We start from the raw sequence: 9,367 nt of genomic DNA, 5'->3' as shown, positions 1-9,367 counted from the left end.
TTGTACCCCCAAAACCACTAGATCTTAGGGGCAAGCTGGGCCTACCACCAGTGATGGGTCACCATAAATGTGGCCAATGTAAAGCTTTCTGCCTGACAATTGAAGGATCCACTTTCACGCATAACAACAGAACACTGAAGTTGCTACAATTTACCAACTGCAACAGCACAAACGTTATATACGTGATCCGTTGCCTACTGTATGTGGGTCAGACAACTCAGAAGGTCAAGGCAAGAATATTGCACCACATGAACAGAGTGAGATGTAAGGTGCAGGGAGCTCCCTTAGTTGATCACTCCATGGCACACAACCATCCCCCTGAGAGTATTAGATGGTGGGTATTAGAGAAAATCTGTCCCCATCGAAGAGGAGGCTCTTTACAATAACCCTCAATTGCAAAAAATGTAGGTGGATCCATTCTCTGAATACTATAATGGTGGGATTGAATGAGTTTGAAGAGACCTTAAGACAGATGGGCCAATTATAACATGGGTGCACCTCCAGAGAACACACACGTAACGACCATCTACCTCCAACGTTGCACTGTCACATGCTATATTGACAACTGTAAATACTGACTCGACTGTCCAAGCCTTGGCACCGCGAATGAGATTTGTATGGCCTTCATATAGATGCACCAGGTAAGAGCTTGTGTACATATTATGTGCCATGGCACAACATTTTGGAACAGGTCTTTGGCACTGGAGAATTACTCCCGAAGATGTCCACTGATACTGTTGCCCTGACACTCAACTGTATAGAAATATAAATCTGTCTCAGCAGGTGCACCCTGCATATCTGAAGATATTGCACATGCAACAAGTTAAAGGATGTTCACTTGTATCGTTTATGTATCTTGTACCATATGCACAACATCTATGCTTGCTGTATGCCAGATATCATAAATGCCTAAATGTATATCGGTACCATGTAATGTACTATACTAACCTATAAGTATTGTAGCAAATTGCACACGCAAAATGCCGTAGATTGTTTAATATTATCTCCTCCTTTCAATATCTCAAGTCTTTGTCTAACAAATGTTTATTACCTGCAGCGCGTCATGATTTACACACCGATTTATCTACCTGACCTCTTTTCTAAAATTAGCGACACTCATACACAACCGACTTACGGACACTAGGGCCCAGGAAGTCGGGTGCCTAGCAACCAAGCACACTGGCATCCAGCGGCTGCACGCCGTAACGCAACGTGCATGAGTATGCGGCAACACGCTCGGGCAGCAGCCTTATATGCATTCTGCCAGTAGCGCATTGGTAACTGGACCCGGCAAGTGCACCCGGCGGTGGAAGTATCGAACTCGCCACGATTGAAATCAGCTTTAGGTAAGCCCTTGACGAGGATACCCCTACCGAATGCTTTAGCTGCCTCTACCACCACGAGCGGGTTGATTTTAACTCCTTCCCCGTCTCGTCTCTCTTTACAGAATTAACCCAGTGCCGGTTTTCGGAATAATGCTGTGAGCGGCCCCGCTTCTATTTGAATTAATTTAGAATCCCCCAGCATCCAGCACGCCACTGTGCGATTTGGAAAGCGGTTTCACCGACACTATCCCTCCGCCGCTTGGACATATTTTGGTGAGTCCTTGCCCCATGTGCCATTAAGGGGCGCTTGACCTAAGATCACCATTCCAGGCTTATTTAAGTATTCACCATTCGCGTGTTTTTCGTTGTTCTTAGATTGAACTTGATGGGACTGTAAAACATGTATAGACCAGCACCCGACTTGCCAATATTGACAAGCTAACCAGGATTCTCTCTTGTTCTCCATAGGTGAGTCCTCTCTATCTACCCACACCAGAATATTACCCATTCTAGGTGTACTTTCGGAACACTCCTAATGCACTCTATATAATTCGCAGGCTGTCAACTCCTTCCCCCACTCTCCTGATGAAGACCCGCATTGACCATTCAATAACGCATATATTGGGTTGACACGTCGACAGCACCTCTTGGCCCAGATCAAGACTCTGCATACAAAATATTAATTTGGATATAGCAGCAGAGCCATTGTCTTTCTTAGACACTCTGGCCTCCCATGTACATATCACTTTGTATATAATATTCACCATAGTGTTTCACTGAGCACGATATGTCACTTAATCACGCAGCACTTTAAATGTCACTTCTTGTTGACAGCATGTTTATCGCCTTATGGGTATATATAAATGATGATATTTATATAAAAGAACGTAGTACTCATCATGCTGCATTGCCCTGGTGTTTCTTTGTGTGTTCGGTATCATATGGAATTGTCCTAATATTGAAAGCTGAGAATAATTTACTTTTCAGGAATTCTAATCTGTGAATAAATAACTATAATTCCTTCTGTTTTCTACTTTCAATGATTTATTACATATGTATTTTATAATATATTTTAGGCATGGTATGAGATTTTTAGGCGAGATCTGCAACTTATGTGATTCTTGTATAAATACATTGTATTAGTTCACTTTATACTATGCATGGTTTTTAGAATACTTTTATGGTTTTATGCAGAAACCAAATAAAGTGTGTTTGATTGATTGAAATGGAGAAATATTTTAATTTCTCCTTTATTTTCCGACTTTGCATGCGTGCTACACTACGCAGCACACATACAAAGTAGGAAAAGCTTTGAAGTGTGTCCAGTCATAGTATTTTGTACAGGAGGGGTATCCTTCCTGTACAAAATGAATGCTAGACTCAGGCACGCACCCTGGCACTATGGCGCTAAGGTGTGTGCCTGGTGCACGCCAGCTGAAATCAGCACCAGTGCTAGGGAGATGTGAGTTAAGTGCGATATCTATGTGAAGATGGCGCTCTCCTGCTCGCTCACTGTTACGCAATGCAGGGGAGCCTCTTTGACAGTGGCGGCTCGCAGAGGTAAGGCTGTGGGGCGGTGGGGCAGGGGCAGGGCTGGGCTGGGTGGGGGAATAGTGGAGTCCACATTCGATGGCAGATATTTATATATTTATTTATGTACGTTCACCTTTGCTGCCGTATGTCGGACTCCACTAGCCCCCACTCAGCCCCGCCCCGCCCCGCCTCCCCGCCCCGCAGCGTTACTTCTGCGAGCCGCCACTGCTCTTTGAGGGCTGCACTGTATTCATGACGGTTTTCAGAATCTGGCCCCTAGTCTCTATCTATGCGCTAGTGCATTTTATGCAGCCATACACTAATGCAAGCACCCTTATATCATAGTGCAAAGGTGTCTGCGTTGTGGTCTGCATAGATTTAGTGCAGTAAGGAGTCTCTTCCTGAACAAACTTATGCTTTAAGGCCATTCCTCTATGTATCTGTGCCGCAGAATGCAACAGTTGCAAAGAGGCAAAAAGAAGGAGAAATAAAGATATTTCTCCTCGTAATGCCAGACCTAGATAGGCACAGGGTTTTGGCATAAATATATATCTACAAGTTTTGTAGATGTGTATTTGCGTCAACATCTATAGGTCGATGCACGGGAACACCCATGCACCACGCATGGAATGCTTCTCTGAAGCAAAGTAATGCAAGGCGGTGCATTACACTGTGTTACCTTTTGTTACAAACCAATTCAAATTGTGATGTGTGTTGGTTTGTAAATCTCAGCAGTAGTCTTTGCATTGGATCTGTGTTAAAAAAGTCACGCAAACCTGATGCAAACTCCTTGTTAATCTGGGCCTACAGCTTGGGGGACTGGGTTGTGTCTGCAATGTGGCATAGGGCAGCGGGTATTATGCTATTTCTTGGCTACGAGATAAGAGAAGGAATGACCCATCCTTTTAATTAGTCATATACTAAGAACCTTGAAGAGAGAGGCATCTGCCGACATCAACAGTCTGGAAAGATGATACAGGCACTACTTCTCAGTGAGAACTAGGGCTAGTCTTGTAAAATGCTTGGTGGACAGTTCTAAAGCTTTAAAAATAATTATTTTCAGAATTAGCGAACAATGTAACTGTGTCAGATGTTTCCAAACTGATACCTGCATGGTATCTTTAAGACCATTCTGACCACTGCATTTTGAACAATCTGATAGCAGTCAAACTGATACTTCGGGAGCCCCAGATGGAGAACATTTGCTTAGTCTATCTTAGCAGTAATCAAGCCATGTATTAACGTTTTCTGTGCCTCCATTGTTAAAAAGTCCAAGATTTTTCTTAGAAAACCCTGCAGGTGACAACATTTAGGGAATAAAAAAAAAGCTATTTTCAAACTTGACTCTAAAGTTTCTGGGATCGGACAAAATGAGGTGCTTTGAGGGTGAATTTGCACTAGGCAGCTCAAACACCCTGATCAGAGTCTGGGGCTTTGAGCTTTCCTTTCCAGACTGCATCTGCTAGGAGTGGCGGGGCTCGACGCGCAGGCCCATATCAGGCATGATCCAGCACTGGAGCATAGAACACAGGCAGGACATGCCTAGGTTGTGCCAGGTCGAAGACTAGTCCGAGATGGACCTGTCTAAGCCAGTCAGAGACATGCAGAGGTTGGGCTGAGCCACCCCACTTAGTTTTTTCCAACCTTCTGGACTGAGCAGTTTCAGATGGGAAAGAGGAAACTGCAGTTACATCCGTTTGTAAGGAGAACCATTCAGCTACCAGTATAGTGACTTACCTTAACAAGTGCAATGGGGGCTATAAATAAAAAGAAGAGTAACATGGAAGAAAGGTTGAGTACCAGGCAATGAGCTGTTTCAGATATGGTTTCTCCTGATAGTCCAGTGGTTAGTTCCAACGGCAGTGGTGCTCTTGTCCTCAGGTTAGAGCCTCCCCCTCAGGCTCCAAAAGATGTATCCAACCCCTGTAAAGGTAAAGATTATCTGACTACTGAAGCAGCTTTGCCACTTGACAACAGAGCACAGCTCCCAGTCAAAAAACTCAAATCAGCACTCAGTTCCTCCTGACAAAAGGGTAAAACTCATTCAGGTAGGCAGCCAGTTCTCAGAGAAGACCAGCCACAAGGTTCAACAGGTGCTGAGGAGCACAGGCCGAAGGTTGGAGCACAGAAAATACCACCAACTCATCCACGCCACCAAGAAAACCGCATTCAAGGAACGACTGGACAACAACGCACACAACAGCAAGGAACTCTTCAACATCGTCAAAGAGCTCTCCAACCCCAACGCCGGTAACAACAACATCACCCCTTCACAAGACCTCTGCAACTCCCTCGCCTCCTACTTCCACAACAAGATCGCGGACATACCCAACAGCTTCAGCACTCAACCGACGCACGCCACGACCGAACCACCGCCCCCCACCACCACCCTCCGCGCCTGGACCCCGATCAGCACCGAAGACACCGTCCGCACGATGAACTCCATCCACTCCGGATCTCCTACCGACCCCTGCCCTCACCACGTCTTCAACAAGGCCGACGCTGTCATCGCACCCCACCTGCGGGACATCATCAACACCTCCTTCGACACCGCTACCTTCCCGGAGAGGTGGAAGCACGCCGAACTCAGCGCTCTACTAAAGAAGCCATCAGCCGACCCCACCGACCTCAAGAACTACCGCCCCATCTCGCTGCTCCCGTTTCCTGCAAAAGTCATCGAGAAGAATGTCAACAAGCAGCTGGCCGCCTTCCTCGAGACGAACGGATCCCTCGACCTCTCGCAGTCTGGCTTCCGGGCCAACCACAGCACCGAGACCGCCCTGATCGCAGCCACCGATGACATCCGAGCTCTGCTTGACAACGGAGAAACAGCGGCCCTCATCCTCCTAGACCTCTCCGCGGCCTTCGACACTGTCTGCCACCATACACTAGTGCAGCGACTCAGCAACGTAGGAATCCAGGAGAAGGCACTGGAGTGGATCATCTCCTTCCTCGCCGGAAGGACACAGAGAGTCCGCCTCCCCCCGTTCAGATCTGAAGCCACCAAAGTAATCTGCGGCGTTCCTCAAGGCTCCTCGCTCAGTCCAACCCTCTTCAACGTGTACATGAGCCCCCTTGCATGCCAGCACAACCTCAACATCATCTCCTACGCCGACGACACCCAGCTGATTCTCTCCCTCACCAACGACCCCGCCACCGCCAGAGCCAACCTCCACGAACGGATGAAAGAGGTAGCCGAATGGATGAAGAACAGCCGCCTGAAACTGAACTCGGACAAGACGGAAGTCCTCATCCTGGGATCCTCACCCTCTGCCTGGGACGACTCCTGGTGGCCCCCCGCCCTAGGCAGCGCACCCAAACCAACAGACCACGCACGCAACCTGGGCTTCATCCTGGACTCCACCCTCTCCATGACCAGACAAGTCAACGCCGTCTCCTCGTCGTGCTTCAACATCCTGCGCATGCTACGAAAGATCTTCCGGTGGATCCCCACCGAGACCAGGAAGACGGTCACCCAGGCCCTCGTCACCAGCCGTCTGGACTACAGCAACTCCCTCTACGCCGGAACCACCGCCAAACTCCAGAAAAGACTTCAGCGGATCCAGAACGCCTCAGCACGACTCATCCTGGACATCCCCCGTCGCAGCCACATCTCCGGACACCTGAGAGACCTGCACTGGCTCCCGGTCACAAAGAGAATCACCTTCCATCTCCTCACCCACGCACACAAAGCCCTACACAACCTAGGCCCAGGATACCTCAACAGCCGCCTCAACTTCTACGCTCCCAAACGCCAGCTTCGATCGACCGGCCACACCCTCGCCACCGTCCCCCGCATCCGAAGAGCCACCACAGGGGGACGGTCCTTCTCCTTCCTCGCCGCCAGGACGTGGAACTCCCTCCCGACCCACCTCCGCCTGACCCAGGACCACCTCGCCTTCAGGAAGCAACTCAAGACCTGGCTGTTCGAGCAGTAGCGGACCCCCCTCCCCTAGCACCTTGAGACCGTCTGGGTGAGTAGTGCGCTATATAAATGCTTTGATTGATTGATTGATTGAGTGTGGGAGAGCCCTCCCCGTGGCCCGGCAGGGCACCGGGGCCTGGTTGGAGCTCCCGGACCCGGCCGAGCAGGGTAGGCCTCCCTGGGACCACCAGAGCCCATCCCAGGGGCTTGGCCTTGCGGTGGGTCAGAAGATGAAGCCAAGAATGGGGGGCACCCACCCAAGGGGGCGCTGGGGTCCTGGTCAGAGCTTCAGAGCCAAGCCAAGCCGGGGAAGCCTGCCTGGGTCCGATGATCCCCCGTCCCAGGCCCTTGGTAATGGGGCAGGCTGGAGGACAGAGCCCAGGGTAGAAGGGCCCGCCCCAGGGCCTGATGAGCCCCAGTAGGTGTTCCTGGACCCGGCTGCACATACACAAATATACATTTGATATTTATTATTTAAGAAAACTAAAAATAAATGTGAAAAAGTGCATCCCTCAGGTGACTTGTGTAATAGTTCCAACCAGTAACGCCTGCAGACTCTCCCTTTCAAACTTTTGAATGTCCCAGTTGACCACTTGCCCAAGGATAGGAGCACATTATTCCTGGATGGATATCATTTTAACACCATCCATGAAACGTCAATAACATGGCAAAGTTTCATTTTTTCCAAGGGTCTTTGCTGCAATTAGTGCTGCAGGTTCAGTGGCATTGTAGTCCGGGGCTCTCCCTATTACAACTGCCTTTTAATGTCTAAAAGAAGATCAGGAGGGCATTGTCCTGACATGGAGTAGGGCCCAAGGCACCTTTGTTATGCCATACATTTTATTATATCGTAGACATACTGTTTCCAATACATATTATAATTCTAGAGTGGGCTCTGGGTCAGCTCCTCGCTTATAATGAGAGTTTTTTGGCTACATCAGGTGTCTGCTCTTAGTTCAATGGCTTTCCTCCATATTCTTGTGTTTGTCTCAGCCAGAAGCATTTTGCTCTCACAATATTCTGAATCGATAAGCTGTATTATTTCAGTGTTGCCTTGAGGGACTTTTTTTCTCTTCATCTAACAATATTCCATGTGAGTGCACGTGTTTCCTTTCTCTCCCACTTCTGTTCTTTGACTTGTCAGCACAAGAGTGCATGTGTTCCTTCCTGCACATCTATTTCCTCTCCCGGTCCTCCTTCCAGTCACGATTAAAGGGTTTTATTTATTTATTCTGTCCTACAGATACAGTATGACACAAGCGCAGCATGCCTTCTTTTTCAATCCCTCACTCGCCATACCCCTTACCAATTTAATGTATTTTAATGTTATTATTTATTTTATAATTTTTTTATTTATGTATTTATTTATCTTTGAAGGCCTAGAAGTTCAAAGTCCTACTGGACCACTTGTTTCCTTTTGTTGTGCTGGTCAGCGCTGCTTTTGTTTTTACTTTAATATACTTTTAACTTGGAATTCTAAAATGGCAGTTACCATTATAAGCAGAGCCATTGGAATTATGTGACAGCGGAGGACCAAAATATGAAAATATGTGGCAGGGTTGACTAAATAATTGGCAACAAAAGGCAAATTTTGCAGAGTGATCTAGCACCTTTTAAGAGATAGCATTACTTTATTATGTTGTTATTTCTACACCTTAATACATCATTAATACCAGTTTAACATCCTAGTACAGCAACATGCAACTGTATGAATTTGCGTTGTGTCTTCTACTGTCCGGCAACGTGTAACTTTTGATCCGTTGAACTAGAAGCTAATTTGTGTCTACAAATTATATAGGAGGTAAGGAATGATGTATCAAATCTCGCAAATCCTTATTATTACAGTAAATTCCGCAGAATTGCATAATTCTAGTGGGCATGTTTATAAGCAGTTACCTTCCTTTACAAAGCATGAGCCACATACATCCATGCACATAAGTTCTCTACAATTGATTGGACAGTCAAACAAAGCACCCTGTGCATGTCTTTCCAGCCTAATTTAGGGGCATATTATCAAGCACGGCGTTAAAATTATCGCCACTTTAGCAGCAGAAAACTGTCGCTAAAGCGGCAATAATGGGCTTTATAATTTGCCGCAGAGAATTCCAATAGAAGCCAATGTTGACACCAGAACAATTGTAACGCCGTTTCTTGATAATATGCCCCTTGATTCACAATAAACAGCAAGGTTTTGGGAACAAAAGTAGCGCTCTTTCCTTTGGTAGCCTATTTACTTTTCAACTTCTTCCCAGCCAATTGGTGTGTAGACCTTTCAACATTGTTTTCCAAGATTGATTATTAGCCAAGTGTTTATATTTTATCTTTTTGCTGGGCCCCTGTTTGAAGCTGTAATTTGAAAAAAACGTCTCTAAGCAGTGGTGATTTAGTATATTGGTTTGCTGTCTAGTGTCTCTTCGTCCTCCTTGGAGCATTTCTTAAATGCCCGATGCAGCTTCTTTGTGTTAATTTCTAGACTTTACTGTGTGCAACTTTTTTCAAACTTTTATAATGAATTCAAGCGTTAAAGCAGGGAGACGTGCCCGTGTCATGATCGTTTGCATTTTGCGTAATGTCGTCAGTATTT

General features: G+C 46.8%; 1 long non-coding RNA gene across 1 annotated transcript in view; it reads left to right on the top strand.

Moving 5' to 3' along the window:
* The first annotated feature begins 1,199 nt into the window (after positions 1 to 1,199).
* The window catches only part of LOC146785511 (uncharacterized), a 53,247-nt gene continuing 45,079 nt past the window's right edge, over positions 1,200 to 9,367 (top strand). Inside the window, exons 1-3 of the long non-coding RNA XR_014970676.1 lie at positions 1,200 to 1,346; positions 1,448 to 1,598; positions 1,701 to 1,793. This is a non-coding gene — a long non-coding RNA (uncharacterized LOC146785511). The remainder of the gene's footprint in view (positions 1,347 to 1,447; positions 1,599 to 1,700; positions 1,794 to 9,367) is intronic.

This window comes from Triturus cristatus, chromosome 11 (assembly GCF_964204655.1).
Source record: "Triturus cristatus chromosome 11, aTriCri1.1, whole genome shotgun sequence".
In the NCBI taxonomy this organism is placed as follows: Eukaryota; Metazoa; Chordata; class Amphibia; order Caudata; family Salamandridae; genus Triturus; species Triturus cristatus.
The sequence above is the reverse complement of the archived record's forward strand: the minus strand, read 5'-3'. Positions and strand labels throughout refer to the sequence as shown.